This window comes from Arvicanthis niloticus, chromosome X (genome assembly GCF_011762505.2).
Source record: "Arvicanthis niloticus isolate mArvNil1 chromosome X, mArvNil1.pat.X, whole genome shotgun sequence".
NCBI classification, from domain to species: Eukaryota; Metazoa; Chordata; class Mammalia; order Rodentia; family Muridae; genus Arvicanthis; species Arvicanthis niloticus.
In genome coordinates this window covers 90,180,977-90,202,722 of record NC_047679.1, presented here as the reverse complement: position 1 = coordinate 90,202,722, position 21,746 = coordinate 90,180,977, and the positions used below count along the sequence as shown (strand labels likewise).

Sequence of the window (21,746 nt, the reverse complement as noted above, 5' to 3'; positions counted from 1 at the left end):
ATGCCAAGGTCCACTGTCCTTCAGGTGGTCCACGAATACTGTTTATTGCCAGTAGCTCCCTGGACCCATAACCTCTTGCCAGAAAATCGGCCCGTGGTTTGTAAAAGGACTGAATGTTGGGCCCTGGTATCCACCAGGAACTGGGTGGGCTTCCCCTCCACACTCAGAGTTACCCTGGGCTTGGGGAGGGGTCCAAGCCCAGTCCTCCCTAGTCACTGTCTTTGCCCAGGGCCAGTATTTTGTGGTCTGGGACTTCCTCTCGGGCTCGGCAGTCTCTGTCACCTCTTTTCTTCAGGCAATCTTTTGCCCAGTGTCCTTTTTCTTTGCAATAGGTGCACTGATCCTTATCTAAAGGCCTCCTTCAGTTGCCCAGTACTCTCTCACCTGGCTCTTGACTTTCTCTAACTATTGTGGCCAAAATTCTAGTCAAGTTCTTTTCCTGTCTTTTTTCCTTCTTCAGTTCCCTAGCTTCCTGCTCTTTCTGCTCCCTCTCTTCTTTTTCTTCCTCAGTCTCTCTGCTATAGAATACCCTTTTGTAGCTGCCTGCGGCCACAAGTCAACTGGGTTCACCTGAAAGGGGGGCTGGGAATGAAAGGGGACAGACGGCGAGAAGAGATGAAGTCAAGACAAAGTTCTCTGATCAAGGCTCAAAGCTTTAATGTTCAGCTCTCAATTTAAAGGGGAAGACCCAACCCACAACCCCTCCTGGTTTCAGATGGGTGGGATAATCCATAGTCAGTTCCAGGTCACGGCCAGAGATGTCTCAAGGCAAGCCCAGGGGCAGTTCTGCTTCAGTGTTCTGGGCAGCCAAGGTGGTAACTCCACCTAGATCCTATCACTTGGTCTTGTTGTGGTAAACAAGGTCTCTCAGGCCTGCCCATGGTGGGGGGGAAGGGCACACCCTTTTGACTATCTGCACCAAATCTTTCAAAGACTTGTCCTGGAATCCATCTAACTTCTGCAGCTTTTTCTTAATATCACTGGCAGATTGGTCAATAAAGGCTATTGCCATTGTTGCTTTATGCTCAGCAGACGCAGGGTCATAGAGCGTGAACCAGCGGAAAGCCTCCATCAGCCATCCTAGGAAGGCTGAGGGGGATTCTATAGGCCCTTGGACTGTTTCCCTTACCTTAGCCAAATTAGTGGGGTGCCATGCAGCCCCCCTCCCAGGAGACCTGCCATTAGAGACTGAAGATAGACCTTCAGATGCTCCCTACCATTAGGAGTGTTGAAATCCCAATCTGGTCTGGTCAGTGGGAAGCCTGTGTCTATCTCATTCTGCAGGAGTATAGGTCTCCCATCTGTCCCAGGGACGTTCTTCCTGGCTTCCAAGAGGATATGCTGCCTTTCCTCAGTAGTGAAGAGTGTCTGTAAGAGCTGCTGACAATTATCTCAAGTGGGCTGATGTAAAAAGAGGAGGGATTCAATCAGGCCAATCATAACCTGAGGGTTTTCAGAAAAACAAGGGTTATGAGTCCTCCAGGTATAGAGATCTGCTGATGAAAAGGGCCAATACTAGAAAAGCTGGTTGCCCCGAACATCGGAGGGCCCATAGGCCCGCAGAGGCAAGACAGTGGTCTCAGGCATCACCGCCCGCCTACTCCGAGTCCTGGCAGCTGAACCCTCCTGGCCCCCATCCACTAGGGGAGCCGAGGGTTCTGCCGGAGCTGCCACCCCTGGTACCGCTGGAGCGGTGGCCCCTGGTGCCACCATTTGTGGGGAGCACTGGAGGGTAAGGAGGATCTAGTAAGAAATGGTTAGCATCTGAGGTGGGTAAGATCTTCTTTTCTCCCACACTGTGGGGAGCCGACAGAAGGCAGCTATCATCCTTGCAGCCATCTTGAGCCATATAACCTGACAAGAGACTGTTCACAACTGCCTACAACAGCTGAGCACACTCTCATAACATCTTGTTTTATATACCCAAGATTTTCCCTTGGGTGTGTGTGACTTAAAGGCGTGACTTAAGAAGTGAGACTTATAAAAGGTGAGAAGCAGACAGAAGAGGGGACTGGAAACTTGGAACTTGGAGGCACTAGGGACTAGGAACTAGGGACTAGGAACTCGAGATTTGGGACTTGGACTAGGAACAAGGGACTTGAAAAGAGAGAATAGAGACTTGAGAATAATCGGGACTGAATCACACTGTCTGGTCTCCATTCTTCGAGTCTGCCCTCACACTCTCTCTCTTGCTGAACCCTGACCTGCTGACCAGAGCAGCAGTATGAGCCCGGAAAATTTAGCCCCCAAAGCTTGGGGCAGTGCGGGCTCTTAACAGTTTTGGCCCCCAAGCTTTTGGCGGTGCGGGTTCCAACATTTGGCAGAGCGGTCCCTGACACCACAGGACGTGAAGCTCCCTTCTCCTCATCACTGTCCTTCAGCGGGAACACCTCCTATTCAGTGGGCCTGAAAGTGAAACAAATGGGCAGACCCATGAAGGGGGGAGAGAACCAAGTTTTCCCAGACAGTTATATAGAAGAACTGGTCTGGATACCCGCCCTAACCCTTCTGAAAAACTTTTTCTTTAATCTGTCTAACTTTCTCTAGAAAGGAGGATTCCTCCAGTGGCCATCTCATCTGAAAAGATGGCCATTCTGAAGTATATACTGTCTGCCATTTCTGTTTCTTTAGTCCTACTGACAGATTTTGAGCTCTAGGCTTAACTCAGTCCAGTGGTCTAGAGACAAATAGATAACACAGTAGATTCCACCCAAAATTTGGTCAGTCAAAGTTCAAGAACACAAAGAACGACAACCAACACACAGAGAGTTCGCCAAGAAAACAGAGAAAACCAACACAGACAGCCCACCCCTGCCGTGGGCAGCGCATAAACCAGGTGATACAGACAGTTCTCGGCCCTTTCACAGGCACAGAGACCAAGCTACACAATCAGGATGTAGAAAAACTGCCAAGGGAAGAATCCAATAACCAGATGTCTTGGCCAGCCTATGCTGCACCAAATCTAACAGATTTCTAACACCACCAGCAATGAACAACACAAACAGTATTAGACACAGACATACTGCCATGGGAGAGCAACAGACCACCTTCAAACGGAGAAGGGTTGTTCCTGACCCTATCTTCTATACAAACGAACTTCAGAGCGTCCTCCGGAGAACTGTGGCCTGCAGCATGCCGACAAGTCTGTCCCTCTGCTTCCACTACCCTCCCGGAACTCGTAACCTGACCCTATCTCAGGGTCACAAACAAACCACTCTCATGGCTTGCCCAATTCTTGCCCCTGCCATGAGTAGAGAAACCAGGCTACACAGACGGTCACCCCTGTCACAGGCACACAGACACTTCACAGATAGAGTACACAGACAGTTGCCCCTGCCTTGGGCACAGACACTCCACAGACACAAAAACAAAGAACAGACAGACAGCACACAGACCTACTCAAGCAAGTGGACTTCTGATCCCTGGAGCCTTGCGGTCTGAGAGAGCGAATCTCTGGGGGACCTCCAAAATGTTGAGCCTAAAGATCTAAACCCAGGGGACACACTCCCCCAGAAACATTCACAAATGGGATTCGCTGCAATAACATGAGGTTTAATGATAACTATTGTTGTTGTTGTTGTTGTTATTATTATTATTATTATTATTATTATTATTATTATCCAATGTATGGGGGTTCTCTGGAATGCAGGCAAGAAGAACCCCAAGTTAAGAGCAGTTTTTATATAGTTTAAGGGGTAGACTAGAGAAACACTGACTAGGCACAATATGATTGGCAGAACAGTGTGACTTTTAAAGTGATTGGTCTTTGGGGAATGAGGTGGCAAGGACCCCTGTTGTCTGTAAGTGGCAAAGATTGGTCCATCCCTCGGAATGTGTCTAAGTGCTCTGGGCCTTTCTCACCCACAGGTGGGTTCCCTACCCTGTGGTCTGTGGAATGTTAATCAGCTTCTCTCTTTCTCCTCTGAATGTTAATTCGGCAAGTGTCTTCTGGCTAAAAAATGTTGTCTTCCCGGGATGTGTCCTGGGGCAGTTAATTTTTAAGTTTAACCGAATTTCTACAGGTGCCCAGCCAAATTGTCATCAGAGAGGCTTCACCCAGCAGCTGATGGAAAAAAATGCAGAGACCCACAGCCAAACTTTAGGCTGAGCTCAGGGAATCTTGTGGAAGAGGGGAGGAAGGATTAAAGGAGCCAGAGTGGTCAAGAACACTGCAAGAAAACATACGAATCAACTAGCCTGGGCTCATCAGGGCTCACAGAGAGTGAACTGACAACCAGAGAGCATGCACTGGAGGGACCTAAGCCCTCTGCCCAAGTGTAGCAGCTGTGCAGCTTGGTCTTGTGGGACACCTAACAGCAGAGCAGGGGCTGTCTCTGACTCTGTTGCCTGTTTTGGGGATCCCTTCCTCCTACTGAGCTCCCTCATCCAGCCTTGATAGGATGGGAGGTGCCTAGTTTTACTGCAGCTTGATATGCCATGGCTGGTACCCAAGGAGGCTGGCCCTTTTCTGTAGAAAAATGGAGGAGTGGATGCGAGTAGGGAGGTTGAAGGGAAGGGACTGGAAGGAGACAAGGGAGGGGAAATTGTGACCTGGATGTAAACAACAAAATGATTGATACACATTTGAATTCAGAGACTGTAACAGGGTACACAAGACCTGTTTGGGTTCAAAATCTGAAAAACTTCAGCATTGAGAAGGGGAAGTATTCACACACACACTCTGCCCTGTAATCAAGAAGCTATTTGCATTTGATCTCACGGGAAGGTGAAAGTCAACTTTCTTTCTTTCTTTTTTTTTTTTTTTTTGTTTGTTTGTTTGTTTGTTTTTTGGTTTTTCGAGACAGGGTTTCTCTGTGTAGCTCTGGCTGTCCTAGAACTCACTCTGTAGACCAGGCTGGCCTTGAACTCAGAAATCCACCTGCCTCTGCCTCCCAAGTGCTGGGATTAAAGGCGTGCGCCACCACTGCCCGGCGAAAGTAAACTTTCTTGAATGGAAAATCATTTGGAATATCAGCCACACTCCAAAACAAGCTCCAGGCCCAGGAGAAGTTGTTCAGCACAAAGGGACTCCATGTTTTCTTGTTTTGTTGTCTGTTCATTTTTGTGTGGTTTTGTTCAGTTTTTTCTCTTATTAATTTTTGTTTGTTTTAATTTTCTTTTCTTTTTTTATAAATAGCAAACATGAACCGCTCCAAATTATTATTATTATTATTCCTAAATTACCCTGTCTTGGAGTCCAATTCTTTCTTTTTTAAATTAACACATTTAATTTACATCTCAGCCACAGTTTCTCCTTCCTCCTCTCCTCCCAGTCTTTTGTTCCCCTTCCCCATCCACTCCTCCTGCCTATCTCCTTAGAAAAGGTGAAGTCTCCTGAGGATATCAACCCACTTTGGCATATCAAGTTACTGTAGGCAGCCCAGTAGGGCAAAAGGGTTTGTTTGTTTGTTTGTTTTGTTTGTTTGTTTGTTTGTTTTTGGAGAGGGGGAGGAGGGAGAGAAAGAAGTTGGGTGGGTAGGAAGGGTCTGGAAGAAGTTGGGGGAGGGAAATATGATTGAAATATATTGTAAGAAAAAATAAAATAAAAATTATAGATTGGATGTATTTCCTTTTGAATTTTATAGATACAGATTTATAGAAAATGTGCTTTTTGTACCTGCTTTCTGTAACTTAATATATTTTCAGTATAGCTTTTTATAATTTTAGTATTTTACAATTTATTTATTATTATTATTTTTTTTTTTTTTTTTGGTTTTTTGAGACAGGGTTTCTCTGTAGCCCTGGCTGTCCTGGAACTCTGTAGACCAGGCTGGCCTCGAACTCAGAAATCCACCTGCCTCTGCCTCCCAAGTGCTGGGATCAAAGGCATGTGGCACCACTGCCCAGCCCTATTTTTTTTTTTTTTAATTTTATATATGTGACTATACTGTAGCTGTTTTCAGACACACACCAGAAGAGGGCATCGGATCCCTTTACAGATGGTTGTGAGTCACCATGTGGTTGCTGGGAATTGAGCTCAGGACCTCTGGAAGAGCAGTCAGTGCTCTTAAACTGCTGAGCCATCTCTCCAGCTCCCAAATTCTATTTATTTTATTTTATTTTATTTTATTTTATTTTATTTTATTTTGTATGTTTGAGACACTCTACATCCCTAGCTGCCCTGGAACTCTCTTGGTAGACCAGGCTGGCCGTGAACACATAGAGATCACCTGCCTGTGCTTTCCAGAGTGCTGGGATTAAAGAGTGCACCGCTGTTATGCCCAGCTCACATTTTATTTTTTTGGTAGATAATTTTGCAGTTTCCAAAGACTACTGATGCCTTTATGAACATTATTTCCATGTCTTTTGTGTCTATAACGTAGTTGTAATGGGTATATAGCTGGTTTGATCATTGCTGGGTCACAGAGTACAGTATCAGCTCTAGTAGGCTATGTCAACCATATTCAAAGTGATGTACCAATCTCCAAATCACCTTGGCCCAAACCTGGTGACCTCGGTCATTTTCATTTTAAATATTAAAGATATGAGGGTTTTTTGTTGGTTTGGTTTATTTTGGTTAGGGTTTTGGTTTTGGTTTGTTTTTTCAAGACAGGATTTCTCTATATAACAGCCCTGGCTATCCTGGAATTCATTCTGTAGAGCAGGCTAGCCTAAAACTCATTTAGTTATATGTCTGTCTCTGCCTCCTGCTTGCTGGTACTAAAGGCCTGTGCCATCATGCCCTGCTGTTTACTAAAGATCTCAAGGACTAGATAATATTAAAACTTTTAGTTTAGAAAAATAATTGAAAGATGTCATCTAATTACATTTAGTTGTATTGCTCTTCCCCAAACAGTTTTTCTCCCACTGGTGCCTTTTTTTCTGCATCCGTGTCTGCATCATCACTAGACTGACTCTGTTACCCACCAGCCTTTCCAAGCTCAATGGTCTCCTTCCTAATCTTTGACATAGAAAACTATTTGCCTCCCCTTTAGGTCAAAAGAAATTCATTCTTGGGCTAAAGAAATAGCTCAGTAGTTGAGAGTGATTACTGCTCTTACAGAATATCCTTGGTTTTTTTCTAGCATCCACTCAAACAAGTCACAAGTACCCGGACCTTCAGGACCAGGAGATCCAACATCCTCTTGGAGCTTCTTTTGGGCACATGCACTCATTTTCACATTCCCTTTCACAGACGTACATATACACATATTTTATAAAAATTATAAAATCTCTTAAAAGTCAATTTGTAGCCAGAGAGATGGCCGAGCAGATAAGAGCACTGGTTGCCCTTCCAGATGTCCTGCATTCAATTCCTAGTACCCATATGGTGGCTCACAGCCATCTGTAATGGGATTTGATGCCCTCTTCTGGTGTGTCTGAAAACAGTGACAGTGTACTCATATACATAAAATAAATAAATAAAACCTTTTTTTTAGAAAAAGAAAGTCAAAGCTCCAATTTTTATAAAAGGCAAAAACTGATATGACAACAATATAAATAACAAAGTTCATCATTTCTTCAAAAGGCATTCCTCGTGTTTCACTACTATGAGTCAAACCCTGCAACTTAGTAAGTTCTGTCATTCTCATATCATCCAAGTACCAAAGCTATGTTTGTGTTTCCCCCACTTTTTCTTGGCACTTGGGGAGCAGAGGCAGGTAGGTCACTTAGTTTGAGGCCAGTCTGGTCTACAGAGTGTTCTAGGATAGCCAGGGTTACACCAAGAAACCTTGAATCAAATGAAGAAAAGGAAGAGGAGGAGGAAGAGGAAGAGGAGGAGAAAGAGGTAACCCCAAGGCAGAAAATATAGCACGAGTAGTACTATTTCCATGTATGTATGTATGTATGTATGTATGTATGCATGTATTATGTGTGTATGTATCTGTTTGTTTAGTGTGTGCAGGATATAAACACCTAGTGTTTGGAGGTCAGAGGATAACTTTTGGGGAATCTGTTTTGTCTTTCCACCTTGTTTTTTGTTTGTTTGTTTGTTTGTTTTTGTTGTTGTTTGTTTGTCATTTGTTTTTGAGGCAGAGTCTTGCTTGTTGTTTATCACTGCTATAATGCATACTCCAGACTAACTGGCCTGTTTCTAGAGATTCTCCTGTCTCCACCTCGTCTCTTGCTATAGGAGTGCTGCAGTATCTGTCTCCTTTTAAAAGATTTTATGTGCATGGATGTTTTGCATGCACGTATGTCTGTACCACATGATTGTAACTTCAGACTACAGTTACAGGTGGTAGCTGCCATGTGGAGGCTGGGATCTGAGCCATCTTTCCCCCAGCTACTACTACGACTTTTTTGTTAAAATAATTTGGGCTCTGGGGTTTAAACCTCAGTCTTCAGCATTGTATGGTAAATGCTTCTAGTTCCTTACTTAGCTATTCTCTCAGCCTCACAGATAAGATCTCATTTCAAGGGTCATTCCAACTTCACGCTTCTGGGAAACTTGTTTGTTTTATTTCATTATTTATTTTTTGTGGTACCAGGGATCAACCCACGCCCTTTTACAAGCCAGGCAAGTAGTATACTGAGCATCATCCCCCCACCCCCAGTCCCTTTTAGGATTAACAAACAAATGGTAATAGTGAGATGACCATGGGTCACAGTACCAGTAGGTGGTCAGCATGTAAACATAGAATAAGCAATTGTTTTCCTTGTACAGAGAAAAGAAAGAAGACAAGACAGGTGGTGATATGGGAGTGGCTAGTCATAGATTATGGGTTGAACGGTTTATAGTTCCTGAGCTTACTCAACTCTGAGTCCCCATGGCAAAAATCTGTCACTTTTATTTACTTTTTTATATACCTGAAGCTTCAGTGTGCTTACTTTTCTGGTATTTTTCCATACTTTACTTCTGACGGACAGTCATTCAGTACTAATAATAAAATAAACACTCAATAAATGTCTTTTTAAAAATGCACGTTGTTGGTAAATGGAAGGGTTTTTTTCCCCTTCCATCTTCTTGAAGATGGCTGTGCTTGTGTTCATAATGTTATTTTGATTTTAGTTAAGAAAAAATCCACCAGATGGCAACCTCATCTGCATTTGAAGCATGATGTGATATGCAATCTTTGGTAACTCATTACCAGTCCCTTGAGGCAGATAGTCCCTGATTAGTGGTTGATTTCTGTAGCGATCTTAGTAAATGGATGCCTGGAAGCCTCTTGGGAGTGGTTGTTGGCAGGTGGAGGAGACAGCTATTTGGTGCATATTCCTAAGCACGAAATACTAAAACTATTTTTTATGAACACTGAAAGCCAAACAAATTTACAGTTTTCTATATTGCCCTCTTAAGTAGATCTCTAATGTGAAGGTAAAATAAATGAAAATTAATTTCTCCCGGGTCTGGGGCTGCAGACAATATTATTACATCATGGATCACCAGTTATTCTAGTTGCTTGCTGAAGTTAATGGTATTCTGAAGGTTATCTGACTCTCTACTTAAAAATCGAACTGTCTTCCTCATGTCTGAGCTTAACAGTCTGCAGAGAGTACTGCTGGGGATGTTTAATGTGTCCCTTGTTTTCTGTTTATAAACAACCTGCCTCGGGCAGTGGTGGCCCACGCCTTTAATCCCAGCACTTGGGAGGCAGAGGCAGGCGGATTTCTGAGTTCGAGGCCAGTCTGGTCTACAGAGCTACAGAGTGAGTTCAGGACAGCCAGAACTACACAGAGAAACCCTGTTTCGAAAAACCAAACAACAACAACAACAACAAAAAAAAACAACAACAACAACAAAAAAACAAAAACAAAAACAACCTGCCCTCAGGTACTAATTGTATATATTTATCAGATACTGCTGTGATTTTTCACACAAATAAACTTGTGATCAAGGCAAAGGTTGCTGCAGGGCTGCTTATATGTGAGCCGCATATTACTAAATGTGTATGCAATAGTAAATATTTCAGAAAAAAATTTAAAAAGGCTGTGTTGACATTTATTCCTCAGTAGCTAAAGTTTGGATGGTATCTGTTATTTCACCAATCTATTTCCAAAGCCGAGAGGGATGGTAGATACCTGGAATCCTAGCACTTGGAAGGTGGAGACAGGAGAATTAGAAATTCAAGGTCCCAGCGAACCGGCGGTGGCGCAGCCGTAAGGCCCCCTCCTGCAGAGGGCGCGGGTCCGTCCGCTCTCTCTCTCTCTGTGCGTATTCGAATCCCGCTCGCTCCCGCCCGCCTACTCCCGCGTCTTGTGGGGAAAAAAAAAAATCCTACTCTGCTACATAGCAAGTTAGAGATTGCTTTGTGAGGCCCGATCTCAAATCGTAAGTTCTCGGATCGTAAGTTGACCACTGTATACATTTTCTAAAACTTTGTGTCACCAGAAGATAGATGAGTGTGAGAAGAACAGCCAATGAAATCAGTGGAAATGGAAGCCTGAGCGCTACCAGGATGGCTCAGTGGATAAAGGAACTTGCTGCCAAGCCTAGGGCTTGCCTTTCATCCCTGAAATTCACATGGTAGAAGGAGAAAACTGACTTTATCAAATTGTCCTCTAACCTCACATGCATACTGTGGTATGTTCACGCATGTAAGCAAGAACACAGTGCACTCACATGTGAATGGATATTCACATGAACAAGCCTGTACACACGAAAGTAAATAATTGTCACGTCTGGAAGACACAACTACATCAAAAGAAGGAATTCCAGCTGAGCATCATAGCTCAGACCTATAATACCTAGCACTCAGGAAGCAGAGGCAGGAAGATCACGAGTAGGAAGCCAGCCTAGTCTATTTTGAAGGTCCACAAGGAGATTCTTTCTTAAAAACCAAATAAAACATCCTTGGCACTGGGAAGGTGGAGATAAGATTAGAAATTCAATAGGCACGTTCAGTATGCATGCCAAATACCCATGCAAGTTCAAGATTAGTTTGGGTACTCGAGTAAATAATAAATAACAAATCAAATAACACAGCCAATCAGCAGACTAGTGAAATGAACACATAGTTCTCTCTCTCTCTCTCTCTCTCTCTCTCTCTCTCTCTCTCTCTCTCTCTCTCTCTCTCTCTCTTTCTCTCTCTCTCGTTTTCCGAGACAGGGTTTCTCTGTGTAGCCCTGGCTGTCCTGGAGCTCACTCTGTAGACCAGGTTGGCCTTGAACTCAGAAATCCGCCTGCCTCTGCCTCCCAAGTGCTGGGATTAAAGGCGTGCGACACCACCGCCCGGTGACACATAGTTCTCAAAAGGGAAAGTACAGCAGCCACTACACATGGGGGTGGGGGGGAGCCCAACCTCAGAAACCACCAGAAACAAATCATGTGATATGGATGAGCTGGTGAGAGTACTTGCAGCATAGTAAGCCTGATGACTTTACACCCCAGAAGATAAGGTGGAAGGAGAGAACCAACTCCTGGAGAGTGGGCTTCTGACTTCTGCACACATGCTGTGGTACATAAGCATCTGCATTCATATCATACCCTTCGTACATATACAGGCTTGTAACAAAAGCCTATGTAGGTATTCCTTCTCACTCCAGTCAGAACGGCAAGCATTAGAAAAACAAAGAACAACAAATGCTGGCAAAGAAATGTCTGTATGGAAATCATTATGGAGGTTCCTCAAAAAATTGAAAATAAATCTACGGTACGATCCACCATCTCTGGGTATTTACTGAAAGGACTCAAAGTCAATATATTGCAAAGATACTGACTGTCTTAATCACTGTTCTATTCTTGTGCTGAGACACCAAGACCAAGGCAACTCTTTATTTTTTTCATTGCTGACTTACAGGTTCAGAGGTTTAGTCCATTATCATCTTGGCAGGAAGCATGGCAGCATGCAGGCAGGCATGATGCTGGAGAAGTAGTTGAAAGCTACATTCTCATCCTCAGACTGGGAAGCGGGGAGCAGGGAGATAGACTGGGTCTGGCACTGGCTTTTGAAATCTCAAAGCCCACCCCAAATGAAACATTTCCTCCAACAAGGCCACACCTCCAAAGCCTTCTCAAATAGGCATTGCCTGATGACTTAGCATTCAAATATGGCCAAATGATGGTCTATGGAGACCATTCTTATCTAAGCCACCACAATGCCAAATCAATGTTTATGGAAGCACATTGCATAACATACATTATGGAACCAATCTAGATGTCCAACAGCATCACAGTGGATAAAGAAACTGTGGTATATGCACTTAATGGAATTTTATTTAACCACAAAGAAGAATGAAATCATGCCCTTTACAATATGAATGAAAGTTTCCAGAAAGAAACTACAGCTACCAACGTGTGGCGGGCTGCCTAGAACTTCAGTGATACGGAACAGCTGGATGATGCAGGACAAAGCCAAGTCATTCTGGGCCATTGTTATCTCCTTCAATAACCATTCATTGCTCACCTCTGCAAGTGAACTAACATTCGTGAGACTATTATGTCCTCCATGTGACCATCATGTGAAGCTTTTGGGGATGTAGTAACTTAACGAACCACTAGCATCCAACTCCAAATTTAAGAATGTCCTTGGGAGCCGGGTGGTGGTGGCGCACGCCTTTAATCCCAGCACTTGGGAGGCAGAGGCAGGTGGATTTCTGAGTTCGAGGCCAGCCTGGTCTACAGAGTGAGTTCCAGGACAGCCAGGGCTACACAGAGAAACCCTGTCTCGAAAAACCAAAAAAAAAAAAAAAAAAAAAAAGTCCTTGGGCAGCATCTGGGCCCCATAGCAGAGGTTTGTCGACTTTGCTGGGTTCAACCCCACCTATCTGATGTTCCTGTCAAATTGTATTGACTTGCATGACCTTTTTCATCTGAAGAGTGTTGATTTATGACTTCCTTAGTTGAATTACAATGAAACACTTCGTGAAACCACTACCACGTTGGAACATAGAATTTGGGGAACGTAAATCTGTCGGAAGTCACAGGCCACAAATACTTGGATTTGGCTCCAGGATAAATTATCTCTTTTTTAAAAGATTTCTCGCTGAACAGTGATGACACACACCTTTGATCCCAGCACTTGGGAGGCAGAGGCAGGTGGATTTCTGAGTTCGAGGCCAGCCTGGTCTACAGAGTGAGTTCCAGGACAGCCAGGGCTACACAGAGAAACCCTGTCTCGAAAACCCAAAAAACAAACAAACAAAAAAACCAAACAAACAACAAAAAGACAAAGATTTCTTTATTTTGAGTTTTTACATGTGTAAGTGTTTTGTCTGCATGTATGGATGTACACCTCTCCCACGCCTGGCACCCATGGAGATCAGGTTGTCAGCCATATTTTGGGTGCTCATTACCAGTTGAGCCATCGCTCCAACTTCAGTCCTCCTTATTGTAAATAAAAATCTTAGCTGACACCTCAGAGCAGAGACTTTATGCATGCACCAAGAGGGAAAACTCTTTGATGAGAATAAGAGGTGTGGTTAATTATTGTAGTCACCCATGTTAGAATGGCACAGAGTACAATCCTCAATTAACTATGGCAAAGAACTAACTCCTTCCCCGGCCCCCAGTATGAGAGCATATTTAACAATGAAGCTAATGGCAAGTTTTGGATGCTTTATCATGAATTCTGTAATTTGTGAAGTATTTTCCTAGATACCATCCTATTTAGACAAATTTAACCTAGGAATATGCAAATGTCTCTTTTGAACTAATAGTTTTTCCCGTTCACACATACAGTTGTGTTAATAGGCACTGTGAAGAAGGTATCCTGAATTTTGTTCTGCTTTTGCTTTGCTTCCTCCCTCCCTCCCTCCCTCCCTCCTTCCCTCCCTCCTTCCCTTCTTTCTTTCTTTCTTTCTCTCGGATATAGGGTTTCTTCGAGTAGCCCTGGCTGACCTGGAACTTGCTCTGTAGACCAGGCTGACCCCAAACTCACAGAAATCTTCCTGCCTCTGCCTCCTGAGTGCTGGAATTAAAGGCGTGTGCCACCATACCTAGCTTTGTTCTACTTTTCTATATTGAGAAATCCTAACTTGAGAAGACAAAAAACTGAATGAAAAGAAGAAACAAAAAAGGAAAGGACATGACTGCTCCTAGCTTTGGGGGAGGAAAAAGTTTATTGTAGATAAAAGGGGGAACATAGCCAGAGTCAGGGACATCTAGGAAGAGTCCAGAGTGAAGAGGACCAGACTAGGTCAGGCCACGTGAGAGGAGAGAAGGGAGAGGAGAGGGGAACCAGACCAAGAGACCAGGAAAGGCAAACGGTAGATGAAAAGGCCAGGTAATCAAAATGGTTGACTTATATAGGAAAGGGCAGCTGGAAGAAGGGTAGCCCAGCCCTTGGGTTGGGGACGTATAAGGTAGGGTCTGGGAACTCCAGCCATATCCTGTAACAGATAAGAACTAAGGGATGCTGGGAGAACCTGGAGGCCAGGTCCGATTTAATATGTTAATGAGCACAATAATATGTTAGCCTGTTGTCCTGGGTTTTAGGTCTAACAAAAACAACTCTTAAGAGGGGTCTACAACAGAATCATGAATATTTTTAAAACAATACCCCCATGGGACCTGTGTTTAATACTGCTCAGGTGGCCAAGAACCTGAGCCTAGATAGACATAGTCCACTAGTCCACAGACCTAGGGGAAACCCGAATACTTCTACTGATGGAACAGAACATAGCAGCCAAATGACTTTTTGTGACATTCTGCTATACTCATAGAGCCTGCGCAGGTCTAAGCCAGACAGGGTCCCAGTACTGAGAGATGTGGGCACATGTACCATTCCTAACCCAGAGGCTATTTCCTATAGATCTTCCACAAAGGAATGCTTAGGTTTGTCAAATGAAGCCTTACTGGGGATACAAGCCACATTCAAGGCCAGACACTACAGCCATCAGTAGATGGCTAACACAAAATGAACTCAGTGGCATCTGAGATTTTGGAGGGTTGTTTTTGTTTTGTTTGTCTCATAATGCTTCATCTGGGCATTTTCCTACCCTGAGGGTCTTTTTAAAATTTTTTTTTCCATTTTTGTGTTTTTATGTGTATGTCTCCATGACTGTGCGTGTTTCTTGTGCGTTTTCTTTGGTTCTTATTTTCTCCTTGTGTGTTCCATTTGTTCTATTCCAGTTTGTTTGTTTGCTGGATTTAAAGGATGTCTATTTTCTAATGAGAAAAAGAAAGGTACTGCACGTGGGTGGATTGGGAGGTGGAGAGAATTTGGGAGGAGTTGAGGGAGAGAAAACCATAATCAGAACATATTGTATGAAAAAATATATTTTTAATAAAAAAAAATCTGTTTATCTTACCAACATGACATGATTTTTGTACTGGTTAGTTTTATGCCAAATTGACACAAGCTAGAGTCATCCGAGAGGAGGAAGCCTTTTTTTTTTGGTTTTTCAAGACAGGGTTTCTCTGTGTAGCCCTGGCTGTCCTGGAACTCACTCTGTAGACCAGGCTGGCCTCAGAAATCCGCCTGCTTCTGCCTCCCAAGTGCTGGGATTAAAGGCGTGCACCACCACTGCCCGGTGGAAATTTTACATAAGATAGACCTGTAGGCAAGCCCATGAAGCTTTCTTTTGAGACAGTTTTTCTCTGCAGACCAGGCTGTCCTTAAACTCAGAGATCTGCCTGCTTCTGCCTCTTGAGAGCTGGAATTAAAGGCTTGTGCCACCACAAGCTGGGCCTGTAAGGCATATTAAAATTAGTGATTCCTGAGGGAGGGCCTGGCCCATTGTAGGTGGGGCCATCCCTTGGCTTGTTTTCTGGGGTCCTATTTTTTTTTTTTTTTAAAAAAGGCTAATCAAGCCATGTTGGACAAGCCAGTAAGCAGCACTCCTCCATGGCCTCTGCAGCAGCTTCTGACTCCAAGTTCCTGCCTTGCTTGAGTTTCTGACCTCACTGCTTTTGATGATGAACTGAATGAAAAAAAAAAGAAATAAAAAGGAGAGATGGAGAGATGGCTCAGTGGTTAAGAGCACTGGCTGCTTGCTCTTCCTAGAGGACCTGAGTTCAACTCCTGGCAACCACATGTGGCTCACAACAATCTATAATGGGATCTGATGCCCTCTTCTGGTGTGCCTGAAGACAGCTATAGTGTATTCATATAAATGAAATAAACAAACCTTTTTAAAAAAGAAAAAGAAAAGAACATGCCTGCTCCTATGTATGATGGAAGAGAACGTTTATTATAGATATGTAGGAGAGCTTAGGCAAAGGAAGAGACATCTGGGAAAATCCAGAATGGACAAGACCAGAATAAACTGGGCAATGTGGGGAGAGGGGGCGTGGAAGAGAGAGAAAATAGGAGACCAGGTGCAGCAGCAAAGAGACCAAAGGAACAAAAGAGACGTGTAACCAAAAAGTCTGGAGTGTTTGGGGAAGAGCCTCAGGGCAACCCAGCCTCTGAGTTGGGGAAGTTCTGGATACCAGGAGAATCTGGCCCCAGGTCCGCTTTGATATGTTAAATAGGCACCTTGGCCTTTTGTCTCAAGGTTGAAACAAGGTGTTACTGCTGAGACTGAAATAAACCCTTCCCTTCCCAAGTTGCTTTTGGTTCATTGTATTTCATCACAACAATAGTAACCTTAAAGAAATTGTTTTTCATGCCGGGCAGTGGTGGCGCACGCCTTTAATCCCAGCACTTGGGAGGCAGAGGCAGGTGGATTTCTGAGTTCGAGGCCAGCCTGGTCTACAGAGTGAGTTCCAGGACAGCCAGGGCTACACAGAGAAACTCTGTCTCGAAAAACCAAAAAAGAAAAAAAAAAAAAAAAAGAAATTGTTTTTCCCCCAGACAATGTGTTATATACCCACCCATGGCTGGTCTCAAACTTGTTGTGTAGTCAGGGATAATTTTGAACTTCAGAGCCTCTTGTTCTATCTCTCAGGTGCGTAGATTACCAGTGAGTGTCAGCAGGCCTGGTTTATGTGATGCTGAGGATGGAACCTAGTGGCTTGCACATACTAGGCAATCATTAGACCCCAATGCAACATTTTCAAATAACCAGAGGAAAGCAAAAGTCCTATAAAATAACTTAATTGTTTAACCTATTTTTTTGCATCTTGAAATGCCAGGCAGTGGTGGCACACACCTTTAATCCCAGCACATGGGAGGCAGAGGCAGGTGGATTTCTGAGTTCAAGGCCAGCCAGGTCTACAGAGTGAGTTCCAGGACAGCCAGTGCTATACAGAGAAACCCTGTCCCCGCCAAAAAAAAAATCCTATGACTTTGGGCTGGAGAGATGGCTCAGTGGTTAAGAGCACTGCCTGCTCTTCCAGAGGTCCTGAGTTCAAGTCTCAACACCCACATGGTGGATCACAACCATCTGTAATGGTATCTGATGCCATCTTCTGGTGTGTCTGAAGACAGCCACAGTGTATTCATATACATAAGATAAATAAGTCTTTATAAAAAAGAAATGCATATAGCACTTTGAATTAAAAACATTAATAATAAAATGCAGTTAAAGTCATTCTTGTGATGTATGAAATCTGTTACTAGGACAACTTGTCTAGAATATACATCTAATGTATTATCCTGTGAATTGAAATTTTCATTTTTTAAAATTAGATATACTTATAGGTCACAGGAAATGGCAAAGGAAAGAAATATACAAGGAAACATGGCATAGTCATACTCTTGCTTTTTTTTTTTTTGGTTTTTTTTTTTTTTTGGTTCTTTGAGACAGGGTTTCTCTGTGTAGTCCTGGCTGTCCTGGAACTCACTCTGTAGACCAGGCTGGCCTGGAACTCAGAAATCCACCTGCCTCTGCCTCCCAAGTGCTGGGATTAAAGGCGTGCTCCACCACCGCCTGGCTAGTCTTTCTATAATGTCTCCTAATATTGACAGCTTACTCACCTCTGGAACCATAAGGAAATGAACATATTGATGTTGCTATAAGCCATAAAGCCTATTCAGATTTCAATAACACACTTTGCGTGTCTGCACATGTGTGGGCTTGCACAGCACTGCAATCAACGTAATCAACTGTATGATTTAAAGGCCTGTTCTATACTCATACCCGGATTACTCTCCCTCCCTCCCATTCTTAATGCCTGGCAGTCATAAATCTGCTATTTCATGAATGATGCACAAATAAAACCCCATTATATATGAGATTTCAGACTGTATATTTTCATTCTGCATAATCCCTTGAGATCTGTTCATGTTGCTATAAATTTCAGTAATTTTTTTTCTTTCAAGTAGTTCACCCATCCACCCATTGAAAACATTAGGGTAATTCCCAGTTATTTACTACTATGAATAAGTGGTTGTGAGCATTCATGTACAAGTTCCTGTTTGAAATAGGTCTTTATTTTTCTGAGGTAAATGCCAAAATTTCAACTGTTTGATCATATGGCCAAAACTAGTTTTAGATTTGAAAGGAACTGTCAAACTACGGTTTTGAAGTGGCTGTACCATTTTTATATTCCCACCAGCAATATATGAATAATTCAGTCTCCCCAAGTTCTTACTAGCATTTAGTATTATTATTTTTATTAAGCATTCTAATAACCGTATAGTGCTATCTCATTATAATTTTGCATTACATTTATTTCATGGCTAGTGATATTCACCCTCTTTTCATGTAGTAGCCATCTGTATCACTTGTTTGATGAAATGTTTGTGTGTATTGTTTTGTTTGTACTTTTTCCCCCCATGGAGATGTGTTATAAGTGCTTACTATGTAGCCCAGGCTGGTCTTGAACTCATGCTTCTTCAGTTTCCAAAGGGGCTGAAGCTACAGATACATGACACTGTATCCTGCCTTAGTTTCACAGTCTTTTCTGTTTTGTTTTATGTGTATGAGTATTTTGTCTGCATTTATGCCTATGTATCATTTCAGAGCCTGGTGCTCTTGGAGGCCAAAACTGGGTGTCAGATCCCTGGAACTGGAATTTTAGATGTCTCTGAGTCACCATGAGGAAGCTGGGAATTGAATCCAGGTCCTCTGGAAAAGCAGTCGACACTCTTAGCCATTGAGGCATCGCTCCAGCCTGTTTAACCCATTCTTAATTGGATTGTTTTTATTTTGAATTTTGACAGGTATTTATATATGCAAAGCTGGATATGATTGAGGATATTGCCCCTTCACACTGCTATCAGTTTGTCTCATTCCCTTACCAGAAAGTCTTGTTTTAGTGAAGTAGTTTATCAGTTTTTAATTTCTTAATTTATTTTCATTTATATCGTGTAAGAACTTTGTCTAATCTTATCCAGACCATAAAGATTTTTTTCCTAAACTCCATTCTAGGAGTTTTATAGTTACCCATTTTACATTTATGTTTACTAGCCATTTTTAGTTCATTTTTACCTAAGATATGAAGCTTACATAGGCCAAGTTTCACTTTTCGACATAAGGATATCCAGCTTGGGCTGGAGAGATGGCTCAGAGGTTCACTGCTCTTCCAGGTCCCGAGTTCAATTCCCAGCAACCACTTCGTGACTCACAACCATCTTTAGTGGGATCTGATGCCCCTCTTCTGGTGTGTTTGAGGTCAGCTACAGTGTACTCATACATAAAATAAATGAATAAATAATTTTTTTTTTAAAAAAGGATATCTAACTTATCTAGCACCATATATTAAAAAGTTCATCTTTCCTCTATTAGGGCACTTGTGTTAATTTGACAAAAGAAATGTTTATGGAGATCTATTTTGGGGTTTTATATTTTATTCCATTGATCAATTAATATCTATCTATTTCCTTGAAACTATTATTTTAATAAAGAGAGCTAAATTCTGACTTTGGTTTTTTTTTTTTTGTTTTTTTTGTTTTTTTTTTTTTTTGGTTTTTTGAGACAGAGTTTCTCTGTGTAGCCCTGGCTGTCCTGGAACTCACTCTGTAGACCAGGCTGGCCTTGAACTCAGAAATCCGCCTGCCTCTGCCTCCCAAGTGCTGGGATTAAAGGCATGCACCACCACCCCCTGGCTAAATTTTGACTTTGAATTAATATTATATTGGTAGGAAAATTTTATAAGCTTTTAAAAACTATGGTTAATATTCTGTAAAAAAAAAAAAAGGAATCCAACTTGAGCAAAATATTAGCATATTTTATTACTTCTTTCGAGATTTAGTATTAACTATGGCAAATGAAAAATCTACAGGCTCTCTGAGAACGACCTGAACGTCATTAAAGTAGAGTAAGGTTTGGTCTTCCTCATCAACCTCTTCGACTCTCCAAGCCATGTGAACTTCTCTTCAGAGGTGACAGCTGCCTTGCATGGTGGTGGTGGACTGTGTATCTGGTGTGTGTGTAGAGACAGAAACAGTGCTGTGACAGGCCATCACTAATCACATCAAGCCTGTGCTGATGATGAATAAGACGGACCGGATCCTGCTTGAGCTGCAGCTGGAGCACGAGGAGCTCTACCGGACCTTCCAGCACATTATGGAGAATGTCAATGTCATCATCTCTAACTATGGTGAGGGCGAGAGTGGGCCCACCAGCAATATCATGATTAACCCTGTCCTGGGCACCATGGACTTTGGTTCCGGCCTGCATGGCTGGGCCTTCACTCTGAGGCAGTTTGCAGAGATGTACATGGGCAAGCTTGCAGCCAAGGGTGATTGAGGATTTGAGGGTGTGCCCTGTGGAAACACTGTGGGGTTGGTTGGAATGAACCAGATCCTTGTGAAGACTGGGACCATCACCACCTTTGAGCATGCTCACAATATGCGAGTGATGAAGTTCAGCATCAGCCCTGTCGTCAGGTGGCAGTGGAGGCCAAGAACCTAGCTGACTTGCCTAAGCTGGTGGAGGTGCTGAAGCGGCTAGCTAAGTCTGACCCTATGGTGCAGTGCATCATTGAGGAGTCTGGAGAACACATCCTTGCTGGCACCGGTGAGTTGCACCTGGAGATCTGCCTCAAGGACCTGGAGGAGGACCATGCCTGATGGGGACATCAAAAAATCTGACCCTGTCCTGTCATATTGGGAGACAGTCCAACATGCTGTGTCTGTCCAAGTCCCCTAACAAGCACAACCGGCTGTACATGAAGGCCAGGCTCTTCCCTGGCCTGGCAGAGGACATTGATAAGGGTGAGGTGTCTGCTTGTCAGGAGCTCAAGGCACGTGCCCGCTACCTGGCCGAAAAGTATGAATAGGATGTTGCAGAAGCCCACAAGATCTGGTGCTTCGGACCTGATGGCACTGGCCCCAACATTCTCACTGACACCACGAAGGGTGTGCAGTACCTGAATGAGATCAAGGACAGCGTGGTGGCCAGCTTCCAGTGGGCTACTAAGGAGGGCACTCTTTGTGAGGAACAACTCGTGGTGTGTGATTTTATGTTCATGATGTGACCCTGCATGCTGATGTCATCAACCGAGGAGGTGGCCAGATCATTCCCACAGCACACCGCTGCCTTTATGCCAGTGTGCTGACTGCAAGAGCCCCGCCTCATGGAGCCTATCTCTCTGGTTGAGATCCAGTGTCCTGTACAAGTGGGTGGCATGTACGGTGCCCCAAACAGGAAGCATGGTCATATATTTGAGGAATCCCAGATGGCCTGTACTCCCGTGTTCGTGGTCAAGGCATACCTGCCTGTCAATGTGTCCGTTGACTTCACCACCGGCCTTCGATCCAACAGTGGTGGCCAGGCTTTCCGCAGTGTGTATTTGACCACTGGCAGATTCTACCTGGGGACCCCCTTGACAACAGCAGCCTCCCCAGCCAAGTGGTAGCTGAGACTCGCAAGTGCAAAGGCCGGAAGGAGGACATCCCAGCACTGGACAACTTCCTGTACAAACTGTAGGCAGCCTGGTACTGCCACACGCTGCACAGTGTCCGCCCATTAGAAGACACCTTGAGACTGTCCCCACGGTGCCCCTCTGGAGGCTGCTGGGGCCACCCTGACATCACTTAGCATTCACACATGCCACCAATTTTACTTATTTCAGAATTACAAGGCAGCGGGAA

At 43.6% G+C, this 21,746-nt stretch overlaps 1 pseudogene; it reads left to right on the top strand.

Annotated features, from left to right (window-relative positions):
* The first annotated feature begins 1,499 nt into the window (after positions 1-1,499).
* Positions 1,500-21,582, top strand: LOC117695073 (elongation factor 2 pseudogene; annotated as a pseudogene).
* The last annotated feature ends 164 nt before the right edge of the window (positions 21,583-21,746 follow it).